At 36.4% G+C, this 19,730-nt stretch overlaps 1 non-coding gene across 1 annotated transcript; it reads right to left on the bottom strand.

Moving 5' to 3' along the window:
• Positions 1-3,057: 3,057 nt before the first annotated feature.
• LOC147481523 (small nucleolar RNA R71) lies at positions 3,058-3,160 on the bottom strand. Its single transcript, XR_015207089.1, has one exon. It is a non-coding gene; the product is annotated as a small nucleolar RNA R71 (small nucleolar RNA).
• Between the last annotated feature and the right edge of the window lie 16,570 nt (positions 3,161-19,730).

The following is a 19,730-nucleotide window of genomic DNA, read 5'->3' as shown; positions in this document are numbered from 1 at the left end:
ACATATCACTAACCTTTTCTCGATCATATAGTTTAGTAGGAAGTAATTTACTGCAGCCCTTTTATTTGATGGTTATCGTTGCCATATAAGAGAATCAGACACCCATTAAGTTCATTTTTGCTCATACATTGCAGCAAACTGCACATTAAATGAAAAGATCATACACTCTTACTCATACCAAGTTGAAAATAATAATATTCTTTATTCTAAAAATCTAAAGTCTTAAGTTAGAACACGCTAAAAATACCTGAAAAGATTATCGACACACTTCCCTTTCCATATCTATTGCATATCTTATTATTTCAGTAGAGACTATCCTTAACAATTGCAGGTACAAATTATGCACACAAACCCAATTTTATGTAAACCCATAAATTGATAAAACATAGTATATCATTGAACAGAATAGACACATCAATGTTAAGCTGTCATTTAATCAGTTCATATCACTATATCAACTTATGATTTCAGTGTTGGTTGTAGCTCCTAGGGTCTACAAATTTTTCCAAGTTTCTTGCATGTTATTATTTAATATTTTAGCAGAATCATTAAATTTCTTCCTTACTCTAGTGACACTACATTAATAATATCAATATTAAACTCATAAACAAACTGCAAACTCAACTTATCATATTCTAGCTTTATTGGTCCGATGCCCATATATATCCCCATACTGTGATTCAAGTGTCATTGGAAAGAAAATGGTGTCACTGAAAACCTTGAACAAAGTGTCCTGATAAGAGCCCAAAACTGTAGTTTTAACCCCCTTAATAATATTACATTTAGACCAATTATGTGTATAATAAATAAGAGTTAGTACTGTTTACGTGTTTTTGTGTATTTCAGGTCTTGGAGTCAAATATGTGAAGAAACATGTCACTTTTGCAAGAGAAAGGAGCAAAGATTGGTTACTAAGAAGTTATATGACTAAAGGCCAAGATTCGAGGAGAAAAAGCCTTTTTAAAGCCCGGTCAAAGCTGAAAAGTCAAAGTCAACGTGGACAGAAATAGAGAATAAGAGTCATCAGAATTTCTATAGGTCGTATCTTTGGACTCAGACCTCATAATTGGACCTATTATATGTCAAAACGACCGGCTCAGAAAGAGATTTCTAACGGTCCAGGTCTGGATCCATTCAGAGGAGTAAAGGTGGACGAAAAGACTATTGCAGTAATTTCCAACAAAGAAACCCTTTTTGGACGTAAGTAATTAGGTTTTGGACTTGATTTAAGGGACCCAAAACATAGCTCCAAAGCCCATACACGAAATTGTAAACCTAGCCCTCTCCTATATAAAGTGGACTAAGGTATAACTTTCTACTACTTAGTTTTTAGTTAGTTAATTATTCACTACTTAGTTTTTAATAAAGTTTTTTATTCTTAGACTCTCTTCCATTAGATTAATAAAGCCAAGTTATTGTTATTATGATGTCTTCTTCTTATTCTTCTATTAATAATAGTCTAATGAATCATAGTTAAACCTTCATTAGAGGGGTTTGATGAAGCTTTGATGAAGACTTGATGTATTAGTATAGAATAATTGTAGTAATCTTTTACACTCTAGAAGGTACTTAATTCACCATGAGAATGGGTTTAAATTGCCTCACATACTAATTAATAATTGGTAGAGATTGCCATGAATAATTAGGGATTAAAAAGACCCAACCTTCATGTGAAAACATATAGATTAGGATTACAACAAATCTATACTAGCATATTATGAATAAATCAAGGTGGAATCAAATCCCCCTAATACCTCTCTTCTCATTCACATTTTATAATCAAATTGCTATAGTATAGTTTAGAATATTTTAATTAGTTATTTCACCATATTAGTTTAATTCAATTATTGTTCTCATTGATATTATAAAATTGATAAATTAGTGAAATTGTTATGTCTAAGAAACTAGGAGTGGAATGAATTCTTTACTCAACCATATCGCAAGATAATCGAGAGTAGAAAACTTTGATCTAGAGTAAATTAATTTAGTTTTACTTATTCTTAGTATAATTAGTTAAGAGTAGGTAAACCATTAGTTTTTACATTTATCAAATGGCGCTACTACCATCTTTGTTTTGTTAGACTAGTTCCCGTAGTGTTTAGAATTCTACCAATATCCCATTTCACCCTCCCACCCAATTGTTTGGTTCTAACTGTGTTGGTTTTTTCTTCAGTAATTTTTTTCTCGCCATTGTGCTCAGAAGCGCGCCCGCGCCCTATTCAATCTTTCTTTGGAGCGCGCCCGCCCTCTTGTTACCGGAAATATTTTTGCTAACAGTACATAGAGCGCGCCCGCGTCCTTATTTACCCTACAATAGAGCGCACCCGCGGATAATAGCCCGATTTTGCAGGTTAGTCGTCGGCTCTTGCTTTGTTCAAATTATTTTTACTATTTAGTGTTTTCCACTTCTTAAATACACTGGGATTGCGTATACATGACGTTATTAATACGCAAAGCAAGGAGGCCCTCAGGTACTCTTTCCTTCACTCCTCGTCTTTTCTGTTAGACGATTTTTCATTCTACCATATTAGGTTTGTTTGACTATTGTTAGTGGTTTATATTCATATTGGCCTTAGCCTTGCATGAGATTAAGGTCCAGTAAGAGTCAACCATCTTCTGTTATTTATCGTAAACATCAATGCACATGCCTATCTAGAATATCACACATTACACTTGCATTAATGGCTGACGTAACAGAGACTCCACTCTCTGACTTTTATAAAGCCCTTAACGATACCCCTAAGTCATCCATCGTTCTTGCAGACCCAATGGGGGATTTTTGAATTCCCCCGAATATATTTAATTTGTTACCATTTTTTCATGGGTTAGACCACGAGAAGTCTTATCAGCATATGCGTAGGATTGAACAAGTTCTTACCACATTTCATCATCCTACCATAGGTTCGGAACAAATTAAACTTAGGGTGTTTCCTTTCACCCTCGCTGATAAGGCAGCATCTTGGTTAACTACCCAATCGCCTAATTTTGTGGACTCATGGGCCAACCTCGTTCAATTGTTCATGGAACAGTTTTACCCACCATTGAAGACAGATGAAATGCTTCAAAATATTCATTTTTTCCACCAGAATCCTCATGAATCCTTTTTAGAGGCATGGAATCGTTTCACTGATCTTCTCATCAAGTGTCCACATCATAACCATACAAAAGACACGCTTGTTCGTGCCTTTTTCAAAGGGCTTTTACATCACCATAAAGAGGTTCTTGATATAATGATTGGGGGTAGTTTCCTTAGTAAAGGTGTTTCAGAGGCTTATAGGTTTTTAGAAGATCAATCTAAGTGTCAAAATAACTGGGGGGGGTAATGACATCCCCCACTCCAATAATTATTCTTCCACAGTTAAGGCTGCTAGTATGTTTGAGGTTAAATCTGATCCCGAGCTTAGAACTCTAATCGAATCTCTCACAAAAAAAGTAGAAGCCATTTCTATTCAACATAAGCCTACTCCTGTCATGAACATAAACTCTCTTTCATGTAATTTCTGTTATAGCCTTGAGTATACCGACTCCTATTGTCCTCTCCTCTATGAACAACAACCCGCACAGCCGGATAATGTTTGCTCCATAAATAGCAAACCTAACCCACCATGGAGATAATACCCCAACTTCAGTTGGCGAAATAATCAACAAGTTCCACCTCTAGGGTTTAATAATCAAAATGTTAGGCGAGGGAACAATTACAACCAAGCTTCATTGAGACAAGGACAAGGACAAGGAAATTATAATAATTATAATACTAATAGAGGTATCGTTCCAGTTAATAACAACTATCGCAACCCACCCATTACTAATCAACGTGAGATAGTTCCAGTCACACCACCTATGGCCACTACACCTTCCTAACCGGATTGTTTCGAAGCCTACATGCAGGCTAACCATCAGATTTTACAATCCATTAATCACCACATACAACAGTTAACCCAAGAGAAAGCCCAACCGAAAGGTGTGTTTCCAGGTAAAGCTATACCTAATCCTAAAATTCTAAACACAGCCTTTGAAGTAACCGGTAATACTAGTAATGATAATTTTAACGTAGGTAAGTTAAATGCCATCACTGCTCTCTGTTCTGGCAGAGTGGTTGATAATGCCGTAACTATGTCCGTTGTTACCCCACCAGTGGTCATTACAACTGAAAATTTACTAGATACCGAAGTAGTAACTGAAGATCCTACTCCTGTGGAGGTACCAGTTAAACCTTAACCCAAGAGGAGAGCGGCCAAGGTTAAAACTCCTATTGATCCATATGTTAAATATAGAGAGAACCCACCATTTCCCCAGAGACTAGCCATGTTACACAAAGATACAAATTTTGATGAGATTAGGGAAGTTTTTAAAAATCTAATGATAAACCTATCTTTTCTTGACGCTATTAAAAAGTTACCACAACATGATAAGTTTCTAAAAGAGTTGTGCGCTACTAGGCGGAAAACAAATATAAGAAAAGACGCCTTTTTAACTGAACAATTTCCAACTCTATTTGAACATAATGGAATCGTTAAGTACAAAAACCCTGGTCGTCCTACTGTACAATGCACCTTGGGGGATACCCACAGGACGACGATGCTATTAGACCTGGGGGTGAGTGTTAACTTACTCCCTTATTATCTTTATAAACAAATAAGTCCACATGAGATATAACCAACTAAAATGACGTTGCAATTAGCTGATCGTTCTCTTAAGTATCCTAAGAGTGTGGTTGAAAACGTGCTGGTTAAAGTTCAAGATTTTTACTACCCAGCAGACTTCGTTATCCTAGACACAGAAGTCCCTAACGACTCTGTTCCTATCATTTTAGGGCATCCTTTCTTGGCAACTGCCAACGCGCTCATAAACTGCCGCGATGGTTCGATGTCCATGTCCTTTGGTCATCTTTCTATTGAGGTAAATGTTTTCAAAATGGTATGACAGTTACCCGATATGACTATCGATGGAGAAGTTAGCATGATCGAGAGCTTAGCTCAAGATTATTTCAACAACACGTTTCCTGATAATCAGATGCACAAATTCCTTTCCATCGGAAGTTCTGACTCCGACGCTTTCATCCCCACACTAGCAGATACCCCTCTTATGGACAAAGACAAAGATCATAATTTCGCCTCCTTGGACGAGATTGATGAATTTCTCAAAGATGCAAATGAATACCATAATTATGTGGATGGGGCCAAGCTAGATGAGGAATTTGACGAGTTTCTAAGAGCCTGTGATGATCCACCTTCTCAAGAACTACCTAACACACCACCCGACCATTACCCACCTGAGCCAATCCCTCATAAAATCCAATCATTTACCACCACCTCGACATCTTCATTTTTAGATGTGTGATAATACCAACCCATGCCACCAATGAGTTTTGTGCTAAATCCACATTCTCATTTTGTCTATTCCTTCCTTCTAAAACTTATCCATAACCCGCATATCTTCCACAACCATCCATATTTTCACGATCATTCACTTGGCCATTGGCCACCCTTTTGTTGGAGAAAAAAGAAGAAATTGCATGCTAGGTTAGGTTCTAGATCCATCAGTATTCACTCTCATTCCGCTATGCCACGTCATAGGAGATCTTGGTGCCTAAATCTGTTTGGGTTTGCCATCCGTGATATTTATTTATGGACATACCCGCAACTCTTTAGATTGTTGATATATGGTAAACTGCATGTTAATACTGATAGAGTTATATACTAAAAACATTACTTTTGTATTAACTCTAATTCTTTATATTTTGAATGAGAATCATATGGGCAAATGTTATGCATATTATATATGTTATTGGTTATATGCATGTGTCTATTACTTTATGTTGTAGATGATATGGTGTGTGGTGACACACAAAAGATCATATCATCAGTACCTTATAAAGTATAAGTAAACGTTTACAACCTAAATATATTTGGACAAACCATTGGTACGGTCGTAGTATAATCAGGTATTAGTCTATCTTGACTACAGGATTACACTAGTACACTTTGTGTGTATTGGACAGGACCAAGTGAGGTTGTTTCTCTTTATACTGACTATATAAGAGAACAAACACCTCTGTTATTATGGATGCTTGTCCTCTTAATCCGGATATAATAATGGGCACTTACGTGCATTATACATTGCTTTAAATCATCAATGAGTGAGATTCATTTGTGAATCAACAGACTCGATGGATTGGGTAATGGAATTCTATGTAAGGTATGCTGTTGATTATAGAAGGAATCTGTGACCCACAGGAAGTCGGGTTGATGATGTCCCCTTGAGGAGCTCATAAGGATTGTCATGTAAACCCTGTAGGTGGATTTAATCCGACATGACAATGAGGTTGACTGGTACTACTCAAGGACATAATAAGTTTATTAATGTAGTTGTCAGTAAGTTGACTTAATCAACGGGCATTCAATATCTTAAACACGGGGAGATCAACAAGCATATAATATGGAGCCTATAAAAGTATCACGTAATTTGGGGTTTGGGCGATAGTGCAATAATGGCCTTTAGTGGAATAAGCCATTTGTTGACGAACTTGGGCCGTGTGTTCTGGGCGAACATGGGAAGCCCAAGCCCGTCAGGAGGCCCAACCCTAATTTCTCCTCATGGTCCCTGTTGTAGCGTATAAATAGAAACCTCTTTCTCTGGCCATTTTCTAACAAGTTTTTGCTCAAGAAAAGTATATCTAAAATCGGTTCCAAATTTTGTGAGTGAGAAAGGCCAAGAGAGAAAGAAGAGGGTGGTAGATCGTTGCCGATACAATGTCCATTCTATTGATAGGAATACAACAGACGATCAAGAGGTTGATTCGGATTTGTAGATCTTGGATTCTCAGAGTTATCTTAGCCGATCTAAAGGTATGACTTTTATCCAAAACCGTATGAACCCCTTATTCCGCTGTGCGTGGGTTTTCGCGGTTCGTAAACATTCGGTGCAACCATAACGGTTCCTACAAATACATGTTTTAGATAACGTCTCGAGTATCTGACTATAAAAGACTTATTTATTCTTCGGTGTACTGATAAGAGCCCAAAACTGTAGTTTTAGCCCTTTAACAATATTGTTGTTAGACCAATTATGTGATTAATAATATAGGTTTATTACTAATTACGTGCTTTTGAGTATTTCAGGCTTTGGAGTTGAATAAATGTAAATTCGTTACTAATTAGGCGCTAAAAGGAGCTAAAGGGATTGCTATGAAAGTTCTATGAAGAAAGCCCAAGTTTCATGGAGAAAAAGCCCTTAAAAAGCCCATGTCAAAGTTGTTAAGTGAAAGTCAAACCGGATTAGAAAGCTGAAGAAAAGTCAATAGAACTTCAATAGGCCATATCTTTGGACTCAGACCTCGGCTTTGGGCCCATTTTATATCAAAATGACCGGCTTAGAAAGATCTTTCCAATGGTTTAGACCTTAACTAGATCAGAGCAGTATAAGTAGGTGAAAACTTGTGTTATAGTAACAAGACCAGAATGGAAAGTCTTGGATTCAACAAATTGGGTTTTGGGCTCGATTTTTCGGCCCAAAATATGACTCCTCAGCCCAAGCATGAATTTGAGGATCTAGCTCTTCTATATCAAGAGACAAAAGCTTAGCTCTTAAGCTATCTAGATCTAAACCTAGTTCTAGTTCATAAAATTTAGTTTTGTAATATAGAATTAGTTTTAATTAATTAAATTAGTTTATATAGATTAATCTAGTTAGTTGTCAATTTTATTAGTAGTGAGAACAAGTTCTGAATTTTAGAATAAATCACTTAGTTATATTTCAATATTTAAATTCGAATTCAATCTTTCACTCATAGATTTAGTTGTTTTAAATTGATAATTAGTATTCATAATCTTAGTTCTAAATTAGTTTAAATTTCAATTGTAATCCATGTTTGAATCTTAAACTATTGTTAATTTAGATTAAGAAAGTTTAATTAGTTATGCAATAATGACTTGTTTTTACTGTTCTTGTGTTATAAATGATAGTCTAATGAATTCTAGCTAAACCTCCATTAGATGGGTTTGATGAAGCTTGGATGAAGACTTGATGTGTTAGTTAGAATTATTGCATTTAAGAGTTCACTCTAGTAGGTTAGTTGATTCGCCATGAGAATGGGTTGAACTTCCTCACATGCTAATTATTAGTTGGCAGAGATTGCCATGAATAATTAGGGATCACAATTAATCTTAATTGGTTATGATTGCAATAATCTACACTAGCATATTATGAATTTATTTAAGTGAAATCAAATCCCCCTAATCTCTTCTCCATATTCTTCTCTATATTTTATTCAATTCATATTCAATTGCTTAGTAAAATTAGTATAAGTTAAATTCATATATTTAGTTTCATAGTATAAATTCACCTCTATAAATATTACTCTCACCATTGTTCCCTTGTGTTGATTAAGGGTTAGTTAGACTTACCTCCCCGTTTTCAAAAATATTAGTGATACCGCCCCCCCATTTGAGTGATCCAACGGTTAGATTTCTTCATCTAAAAAAAAATTCATCTCGTAACCGTTGGATCTTGCAATTGGGGGGGTATCACTAATATTTTTGAAAACGGGGGTAACACTAATTGCAACTAGTAATGGAGGGGTAAATCTAACTAACCCGTTGATTAATTGATTTCTTTATGTCTTGGTAGTTTAGGAGTGGAACGATTCCGTACTCTATATATTGCATAAATCTATATGTGAGAGTAGGAAATAAATAATTGATACCATAAGAATAAGGTTAGAGTAAATCTAATTTAGTCTTTCCATTCTTGATCGTTCAACTTCCTATTCTTGTTGTTTATGCCATTTCGTCGTATTTTTATTCGGGTTGACATTATCTATGAATTTAGATTTCTTTTGATCACATAACTTACGTCATTCATGCATTTTGAGGCATTTTATTATATATTAACCACGGTTAGATTTGAGTTTTTTTTTATAGATTATTGGATTGTACTTTCTCTGCTGATCGTTTTCATAGCTCATTCGCAAAAATTGGACCGTTACGAATCGAGTATTTTAGTTTTAAGTTTACGAGGCATAGAATAGGATGGACATTACATAATTGTTTTGGGCTTAGGCCCAACTGCTTAAACCCTACGCGCTCACATGACTCGGACGTGACTCCTTTCTCTTCTCCACGCCTCCATCAACCCAAAACAAAGAAAATCTTACTGCGCCTATCTCCACACAAACCCAATCCAGATTTCGATCAAGTGCTTAATTTACTCTTCCCCACCTTCCATTCACCACAAATTCCCTATCCAAAACTAAATAGCTCCTCAAACCCCAAAAATTATTCCGGAACAAGCTTTTAACCAAACACTATTTTCACCCTTTTTTTATACCGAAATGGCTATTAGGAGGTGGGAAAGGTTGTGGTATACTACGCAGGATTTTTATCACACTGAATTGGTGTATGATTTTTACAAGAAGAAGGAGATTGAGGGTCATAGGCTTTTTGTAAAGGTTAATGGTAGTCGGAGGGAATTGACTACAGCAGTGTTGTTTGAGATTACTGGCATTGGGCAAAGGCCACTCGTACTCACAATGCAGGAATTTCAATTTGGTGGAATCGTTCCTTTGATGAAGGAGACGGTAAAGGAAGGAAAATACAATCCGAAATCGCATTGTGTTCGTCAGACGTCCCTGAGATGGAACCAGCTGGCTGTAGCTCAGTGGGTTAGTAGGAATATTATTGGCACCACGAAAGTAAGGGACATCAATGCAAATTGTCTGCACCTTCTCTGGATCCTTCAGAACAAGAGATATGAGTTCTGTATCCTCGATTGATTATGAAGATTATGATGTATTGGGGATGTGTTCCGAAGACTAGTAAAATGATGTTGAAATTGCATGAAAATGCACGTATTTATCGGGAGTGTAATAAAAGGGAGTGGCATTTGCCTGAGGTTTTGGGTGCTATGCAGGTATCAGATGAGGAAGATGAGGAAGACACCACATGTTTTGATGTCGATGCCTTGGAAAGGGCTACTATGGATATAGAGCGAGTCTCATTACTTCATCGTGGCATGCGAACTCTCTATAACGAGTATGAGACGATCCCTACAGGCCAAAGTTCTTTGCGTGACCTCTGCGAGGCTATTCAGACTAGGCAAGGTACTATTGTCCGTAGCCAAGCAAACTTCCAGGTTAACATGGAGACTCTAGTCCAGCATGATAACGAGCGTTGGGAAGCCATGAATGTTTTTATGGAACAACAAAGCACGTTTCAAGTAGAAGTTCTACGACGCTTGCCACCTTATAGGGGTTCTTCTTCTGCTGACTCTGGGAGGCATGAGCGTTGTCGACGCAGGACAGATGACTCTGGCCCATCCTCATCTCGTGGCTAGTTTTTTAGTTATATTGTTGTTTTAATGTATTTTTCCCTATTTTTAATAGAATTGGATTCTTAGTTGTTTAGTTAAGTAGTTAATATTGAATTATGTAATTATTTTTGAGTAATTAATTGTTATTTGAATTTCAAGTTAATTTAATTTTTTTGTCCGAGCATGCTACCTAGTTTTCATGAATCCCACCTTCCTGATTTGTTTGGGGGTGGTATTATTTGTTTAGCATTGTATTTTTCCATATCCACTTGGTTTTTGAAGTTAATATTGCAAGGTTGTGAGAATATGGTTTATGTGAGCATGTTGCTAGATATGGTGTAGCTAGAATTAGTTACTCTTGGTTTGTGCAATGTCAGGGATTAGAAATTGGATGATTGCTATTTTAATTCCAGCCAAAAAGCTATTGGTTTGATTTTGGAGTCTACATCTGGTCTGTTTCTATTTTGGATTTAGAAATATTTCTTTTTCCATCATCTTGACTTAACAATTTGGTCAACTTGTGGAACTTAGATTAAAAAACTAGTCCTCTATAAATACATGGTTCACTCTTAACTTAACACCACACCTCTCACTTTGCGCCTCTCACTTTTACTTTCACTTCAGAGCACTTCACGCACATGGAGCACGCACGCCCTCTATTTGGCCTTACAACAAAGCGCGCCCGCGCCCAACTTACTGGAATTCTTGTCAGATTAAGCGCCGCCGCACCTTTCCATAGGCTATCTTAAGCGCACCCGCGCCTTCACCTCAACACAACTTCAGTTTTGATTTTTGGGTTCTTCTGCAGTCACTTCCAGAAGTTCCGTAGTGTGTTTGTTTGATGTGAAGTCTCCTCAAATCATACCGGAGCAATCCTTTGAAGAATTGCTCGATAGTAACACGTATAAATACTGGTTCCGCGATAGGATTGTACAGTCAGGATGGCAGAATCTATTGGTAAGTGCCAATGACTATTATTCTCCTGCACTTACTTCTTATTTCTATGACCATTGTAAGTTCTTTTATTGACCGGATGGGGAACAAGTGTTCTCTGTCACCATTGATGATATAACAATGGATTTCAGCAAGTTTTTGGTAGCCTTTGCTATTGGGATGCATATGCCTACCCCGAAACTCATTATATGTCTGATAATATATATTTATATAACTATGAGTATTTACAAGAGACTTATGGGGCGGGGATTTTTTGTGTAAAGGACCAATGGAATCTTAATGTAGCCCTTGGTAGCCTGTCCCTTAACGTGGGCACTATCATGTTGTTAATTATGCTGAATATCTTTGGGGAATGACGGTTTTCTTCTGCGAATAATGCCGCTGGGGACGTCTTCCTTGCTTTAGCTGAGGGACGTATGCTATATGACATTCCCCAGACCTTAATGTCCAGTTTAGCACGAGCCCATAGTATGAAGCATACGTATCTTCTTATGCCTGTCTTGGTTTGCCGCATCATGATATGTTTCTTTCCTGATTTCACATTCCGTTATACGAATTGGGTTGGGGTTGATATTATGCTACCCACAAATTGCATTGTATGTTCTTTTCGTGCAATGACATGGCCGGGGTGGAGGTTACAACCTAATTGGGTTGCCCCTTACACCCCATCAGACCGAGTAACGCTTAACAGATTAGCACGAGTTGATGATATATGGCATAAGGCCTGGCAAATTGTCATGGAGTGGCAGGATGCAAAGGAGCCTCACTTCTTTATATAAGAGGAGGAAAACACTTAAATGAAGGATATGAGGTAAGTTTTACTTGTTGTTAATGTCTGCTTATGTCCCAAGCAATTTAAATTTTGTTATTCCTATAACGGGTGAAACTCATTTAGAGTTACGTCTATTTTTATTTATCTATATTAGTATGTTCTAATTTGTTTTGCAAGTGTTCTTAAATTTTCACGCATTTCCATGGTATTTCCTATCCTTCTTATTTCAATACTTTGAGGACAAAGCATCTTTTTGTTTGGGGGTGGCACAGAAACACGCGTCATTTAAGGCATCTATTAGGATATATATATATATGTATAATATGCACTTGTTTTCTAGTAAAAAATAAAAAATATATATAAATAATAAGTATTTATACTATACACTTAGGAATATTGGTATTGTTTCTTTCTCCATGATGATATTAATCTAGAAGTTTCATGTTAGCTCTTAAATTATAATAGTTTTTAGAAATTTAGGGTAATATGTAGGTAATAATCATTGCATCTTTCTATAAACATATTGCATGAGCATTTGTGTTTGTATTGGCAGTAAGTTTCTGAAATCTAGGCTAGAATACTTATTCTACAAATCCTATGAGAATATATACTAAAGCCTTATATAAGTGAAATATTTGAGAAATGACATAAAGGATAAGTACATTACGAATAGAGAAATCACACGTCCACTTGCTTAATCACTATACCATATCCTAAGCGAGAATTTAGGCCCTTTTTGGATCGATATAGCCAGAAATTCAAACCTATATTAAATTATTTTTCGCTAGTCGCCCCTCTAAGCCTTTCTTTAGCCTTTTCATAAACCACAAATCATTCACCCTTTTATAAGAAACAAAACAAAATAAAAATCAGCCTACCCACTTTTAAATGAGTCTAAGAATAGAGATGAAATGAAGAAAAGAAAAGAGAAAGACTTGTAGAACACCAAGAATTTGTTAGTTGCTTCAAATAAGAAAAGAAAAGAAAGTTTCCATCCAAAGAAAAGAAAAAAATAAAATAAAATAAAAAGTTAGAACTCCAAAAAAATAATCAAAGGAGTTAAAAGGCAAAAGAAAAAGAAAAAAATGGCTAAGGATGGAAACAAAGTGTAGAAGCAAAGTAAAACAAGGTTCTCTAGTTACATATTTTGAAGACTCTATTATCTCAGACTTATCCTTTTAAATATCCATTTTCTTCATTCTTAAACCATCACCTAATCCCCGTAACACCTAATAAAGACATTTAGCTAAATTAGGAATAGATTAGTGTGATAGTAAGTGGCAAATGTGTTTGATCGACTTCGGCTTCCTTGTATATCATTGAGATTGTAAGGTAAAGTGTGCCCATTGTGCACTGGAGTGAGCGAAACTTAAGTGGAAAAATCAGAGTGTTTTTGTCTTGATATATTTGTGAGGACCTACTTAAGGACGCTATTCCAAGGTTTCAGAAACGAACCTGTTATTACATTTCATAGCATAGTTCATTATATATACGTTTATCCGTAAATGATTGATTATTATGCACGTATTAGCTTAGATTTTGAATTGATTATTTTGTATTCATTGCTAGTGAGATGTATAGATATCTGAGAATAAATAAGGAAACAATAATTTTTATTTCTTAGTCGTTATAGTATAAATGAAGTTTGTGAGTACCTTATCTGGAAAACTCTCACAAGGCTATAACTCGTCCACTAGGGAATTTCTACTGGTTCAAGGCCTTATTGCATATAGTAAATGCAATCGCACTCGGCGAAACGAGATTAGTTAGAACTCCATTTTTGGTAACTTATTTTAATTTCTCATATTTGCTTGAGGACAAACAAAATGTTGTTTGGGGGTAGTTTGATAAGAGCCCAAAACTGTAGTTTTAACCCCTTAATAATATTACATTTAGACCAATTATGTGTATAATAAATAAGAGTTAGTACTGTTTACTTGCTTTTGTGTATTTCAGGTCTTGGAGTCAAATATATGAAGAAACATGTCACTTTTGCAAGAGAAAGGAGCAAAGGTTGGTTGTTAAGAAGCTTTATGACTAAAGGCCAATATTCAAGGAGAAAAAACCTTTTTAAAGCCCGGTCAAAGCTGAAAAGTCAAAGTCAACGCAGGTAGAAATAAAGAATAAGAGTCAACAGAACTTCCACAGGGCGTATCTTTGGACTCAGACCTCAGAATTTGGCCTATTATATGTCAAAATGACCGGCTCAGAAAGAGCTTCCTAAGGTGTAAAAGTAGAAGGAAAGACTGTTGCAGTAATTTCTAGCAGAGAAACCCTTTTTGGACTTAAGTAATTAGGTTTTGGGCTTGATTTAAAGGCCCAAAATATAGCTCCAAAGCCCATGCATGAAATTGTAAACCTAGCCCTCTCCTGTATAAAGAGGACTAAGGCATAACTCTCTACTACTTAGTTTTTAGTTAGTTAATTATTCACTACTTAGTTTTTAATATAGTTTTTTATTCTTAGACTCTCTTCTATTAGATTAATAAAGCCAAGTTATTGTTATTATGATGTCTTCTTCTTATTCTTCTATTAATGATAGTATAATGAATCTTAGCTAAACCTCTATTAGAGGGGTTTTATGAAGCTTTGATGAAGACTTGATATATTAGTATAAAATAGTTATAGTAATCTATTCCACTCTAGAAGGTAGTTAATTCACCATGAGAATGGGTTTAAATTGCTTCACATGCTAATTATTAGTTGGTAGAGATTGTCATAAATAATTAGGGATTAAAAAGACCCAACCTTCATGTGAAAACATAAAGATTAGGATTACAACAAATCTATACTAGCATATTAAGAATAAATTGAGGTGGAATCAAATCCCCCTAATACCTCTCTTCTCATTCCCATTTTATAATCAAATTGCCATAGTATACTTTAGAACATTTTAATTAGTTATTTCACCATATTAGTTTAATTCAATTATTGCTCTCGTTGATATTATAAAATTAATAAATTTGTGAAACTGTTACGTCTAAGAAACTAGGAGTGGAACGAATTCTTTACTCCACCATATCGCAAGATAATCGAGAGTAGAAAACTTTGATCTAGAGTAAACCCTTTTTATTTTTACTTATTCTTAGCATAACTAGTTAAAAGTAGGTAAAACATTTATCATGTCCAACTACTATTCTATGCTCCACACTTTTGAACTTGTCATTTTTAATTAATTACATAATTGACAAACAACAAACAGGCAAGTTTTGGAATGTAAAGGTTCTAGGAATCTATGTACAATCATACTTATAGAAGATCTCCAATATTCACTATTAGAGTTCCTTGCCTATGTTGAACATCCACCGATTGACTTTGATGATGAATCTGTAAAACTGTAGAAGAATAGTGATTAAAGTAGGATCTGGCTCTAAGCGTGCATGATAGTAGTTACCAAGCGATGACCCACTTTTCATCCATTCAATGTGATCAAAGATAATCATGACTAATACCTAAAGCCTCTAAGAGAAGTAAGGAGATCATGTCTTGCAGTTTGATAATGCTAGCTTCAGGTACTCATCATTCTCTCTCTGCAAAAAGGGTACACAACTATTAGGTAATAAATCCTAAATCTTAAAGTACTAAAGCCATAAATCACTTTAGAAACATTTTCCCCTTGCATTGTCTCACTACACACAAAAATCAAATAGGCTAGCAAATAGGTGAACAACAACCCAACGACTAAACTTTGATATGTATAAGTTCAATTTATAGGTTAGATAATACGAACTGCAAATGGACCATTTACTCGTTAACCAACAAATCACTTGAAGTGACTTATTAGTTTCATTAGTGTGGAACAAAACCTTAATAAAAACAGTGAAGTTACTTAATGAAAAATTAGGGTAGTAGAATTCATACCCCAATATTGTTGTGCTCCCATAGCTTATGAACACCATAATCCACTGCCTGCACAAACCAACCAACCAACAAAATAAACAAATTATTTAATTAAGTAGATTCCATTTGGTGAAGGACGAAGGGCGTGTCCTTGAGATGGCTTGGCAATGCGGACAATGGGAATGATGTTGGGTGTATGGATTCAGTGCTTTGATTGGGAACGACTCGGGTGTTTGCAGTAGAATATATAAACTCCTGTGTTCTGCGTATGAGAAGTTTGTATAATCCTGCAAGCATTCCTATTCTTGCACCTCAACTACTTCTTCGTGCTGCTGATGCCATTTTCTCTCTCTCCCTCTCTCTAAATTGCATTGGTTCTCTTGTTTTTTCTCTCTTCTCTTTTTCTTCTATGAAGAAAGGTTGTTGTGGTTTCAAGGTGAGAAGAATTTGTTTAGGGCCGGCAAGATGTTTTGTGTGTTGGAGTTTCTAACTTTTGGGTTTCAATTTCTCGAGTAGTTTTGGGTTTAATGTCTTTTTGGCATGTTAATTAACATCAGGGAGATAAATATAATTACTTGATAGAGAAAGGAGATTTAGACAAATGCAGGGAGGTCTAACTAATTATTAGCACCTCGTTTTTTTAGAAGTCTATGAGAATGCCCGGTTAAAAAAACCAAATCATGTGATGAGGAGAGATGTGAGGTGCGAGCTTCTAATAAGAACAGGTTAGTTGGATTGTTGGAGTAAATTTGCAACACATACCTTCCAAAAAATTAAAGTGGATAAAGAGAATCCAATGAAATGGGAGCAACTTAAAGCATGGCATATAGTTTCTCCCAATTGCACTCCTTCACACCGTGGATGCAACTATCTCTCTTTGCCTCTCCATCATTAGGAAATTCAATTGTAGAAAATATTATGAATGTTGGATATTTAAGTCCAAGCAAAGGCGAGTCCAAAACATGATATAATTGCATCATATATCATATAGCATATATGGGCACCATAAAACATATACATCAATTCAATGTTATTCTAGAATTTGAAATCTTAATGAAGTCTCTGAGTATCACAATCTTAGATGGGAGCAGGAGTAGAAGTTGTGGTTGATCTCTATATAGATATTCTTATGTCCCAAACTTTTTCTTGGAATACATGTAATTCTCCTAATCTAACATTATTAACTTTTCATTTTAAGAGGTAAGTTTCGAATATACACTGGACTCACTAAATGATACCTATAAGGCTCTCACCAACTTACTCTTGAATATAAGTTGCTACTTCACTTCAGTTGGACTTCATCATGCATAGTAAACCCATGCTCACCTATTGCATAGGCTGATGCTGTCTGTGTGATGATTTTTCCTAATCTAGAAACACAAATATTTTGTTGATAATCAAAGAACAATGAGAAGTATTGGATCAAGAAGAAGAAGATATGTAGAAGATGATGAGTTGAACCACGTTTTTTAATGGCTGCCTATGTATCCTATGAATAGGAATCAAACTCAAAGCATAGTTCAACTATTCTATTTATAAGAATAAATGAGGTTTCCCAATTAGTGTTTAACTAGGAGACCGTCTCTTGTTAAGTCTCATCTTGACTCTTCTAGAAGCCCCATGTTTCCCAAGTCAAATAGGTCTCCTTTATTGACTTAAACAACAGAAAACACATGTTTAGATTCGGAGTAGTAGTTAGAACTCCGAGCCTAGTAGTTGAGCTCTGGATTTGGAGTTCATAGTTAGGAGTTGGTTATACGAACCTACTACTCCAACTAGTTCCAAAGCCTACGAACCTACTCCGAACCTAGTAGTTGAGTTCCGGATTTGGAGTTCATAGTTAGGAGTTGGTTATACGAACCTACAACTCTAACTAGTTCCAAAGCCCATGAACCTGGTCCGAGCCTACTATTCCGACCAACCAGTTCCGAACCTTCAGTTCTCCGAGCCTACTCCAACCACTTCCGAACCTCCTTTTCTTATTTCACTCCCAAACCTAGGAGGTGAGTTAGTTAGGACCTAGACTTAAAATGTGTTATGGTACTTCCTACCCACACTAAGACCATACCCGAGTGTTAAGAAGATGATACCATGTGTTACATATCTATTTGCTAAAATATGCACACACAGATGCCCCCCTTTTTTATTCATGGATTGTGAATCAAACCCTTAAAGAAAAAGGCCGGGTAAAACTGTACACGACGTCTTACGCCTCGATTTTCTCTATGGAATGTATCGACAAAATTTTGCATTACTTCAGTGCAAGGAATTGTAAATTCGGACTTGCCATGACCGTGCCCCCTGAACCTTGTATATTAGGCTGAACCAAGTATATGAGGAGCTAGCTCAAGGAATCGAAATTTGTCAAGTCCGGACATCCCAAATATTATAATGATCCAGACTTGGACATTAGGAACTTGGTGGAACCCGGACCTGCCATGCTTTGTGATTGCCCAGACCTAGAATACTAGCTCATGTAAGGGACCAAACATGGTCAAATGGTCCGGACGTAGGTAGATTTCATCAAATCACCTTGACTCGGAAGTGCAACCTGGAACTGGAAGTGAAACCCGGAACTGGGCCTTGCGAAACTTGAACTGGGCCTTGCAAAATTGAGATGTTGAACATAACAAAAAGACACCCTTCGCTAACTTTGTGTAAACCCTTTCTTCTAACTTCTTCCTTCATCCTTTGAGTTTTGCCCAACGCGAATTCTCGCGAATTCTCTTGCTGCTCCCACTCAATTCTTTGCACCGTCATAGGAAATAACTTGGACCAACTGAAGAAACTCTTCCAACAAGAGCAGTACAAGGCTCTCAAAGGCATTCTCAGTGGAAGATGAATCATAGTTAACAAACTCAAAGTTAGTTCTGAACAAGCTAGGCAGTGCATCAGCACAGGAAGCAACAACTTGCAATAACTCAAAACCACACTCATTCATCCGGAGTTGAGTCATCCGGAAGAGAGAATAAAGGAAATTCTTTATTCGGAAGAGAGAACACGTCCTTCTTTGAGTTCTTTTCCTGTATGTATTTGGATAGCTCTTTTGTAAACACTTTGAATTCTTTTCCTGCATCTATTTGGATATCTCCTTTGTAAACACTATATAGGTCCCTTGCTAGCTGCCATTACTACCAAAGATCCACAGTTTCCCCCATTGACAATTTCTTTAGAAGAAAACTTAATAAATTTGAGTTTGGTTGCTTAGAAGACCACCGGACACAAGGTGTTGAACCTGTTCTTTCTTTGATTGATTGAGAGTTTGAGTCCAAAGTGTGCTAAGGTTTGTGTAGAAGAACTTGAAGTTTAGGGTGTCAAGGTGTCAACAGCCACGTTTTTGTTTCTAAAGTTGCACAGGCAATTTTGGCTACCACCACTTCCAGTTCCGAATATATCCTTTTGACCGTGCACTCTTAATCAACTTTCAATGTCTCACCCATCAGCTTCGGGTCCTTTAAATAGCAAGGCAGTTTCGGATTCAGTACTGGGTAATGTCGTTTCAGGTTCAATTGCTATAGCAGTTCCGGATTATAAAACAATTATCTATGTTTCTCTTTCGACCGCGCCGAAAACTAAAATCCCCACTTTTGACTAGAATATTATCCCATTCGGTGATATTTCGGATTTGGGAAAGATTCGTAACACATTTGCAATTCCAAAAGAAATCAAAATTGAATATCCATGGACTACCGACCTTAGAACCGATGAAAGTCCCTTGATATTCCTTGGACTGTTGAAAGCTGGACTCCGACTCCCCTTGCTTTCGTTTATGGCAGATGCCCTCGAGTACTTCAAAGTCTCGATCAACAGAGTAATGCCTTGGTTTGTTCGCAATGTCACATACATGCACATATTA

The sequence above is a fragment of the Coptis chinensis genome, chromosome 8 (genome assembly GCF_015680905.1).
Source record: "Coptis chinensis isolate HL-2020 chromosome 8, ASM1568090v1, whole genome shotgun sequence".
In the NCBI taxonomy this organism is placed as follows: Eukaryota; Viridiplantae; Streptophyta; class Magnoliopsida; order Ranunculales; family Ranunculaceae; genus Coptis; species Coptis chinensis.
Note: the sequence above shows the minus strand (reverse complement) of the source record. Positions and strands in the feature narration are given on the sequence as shown.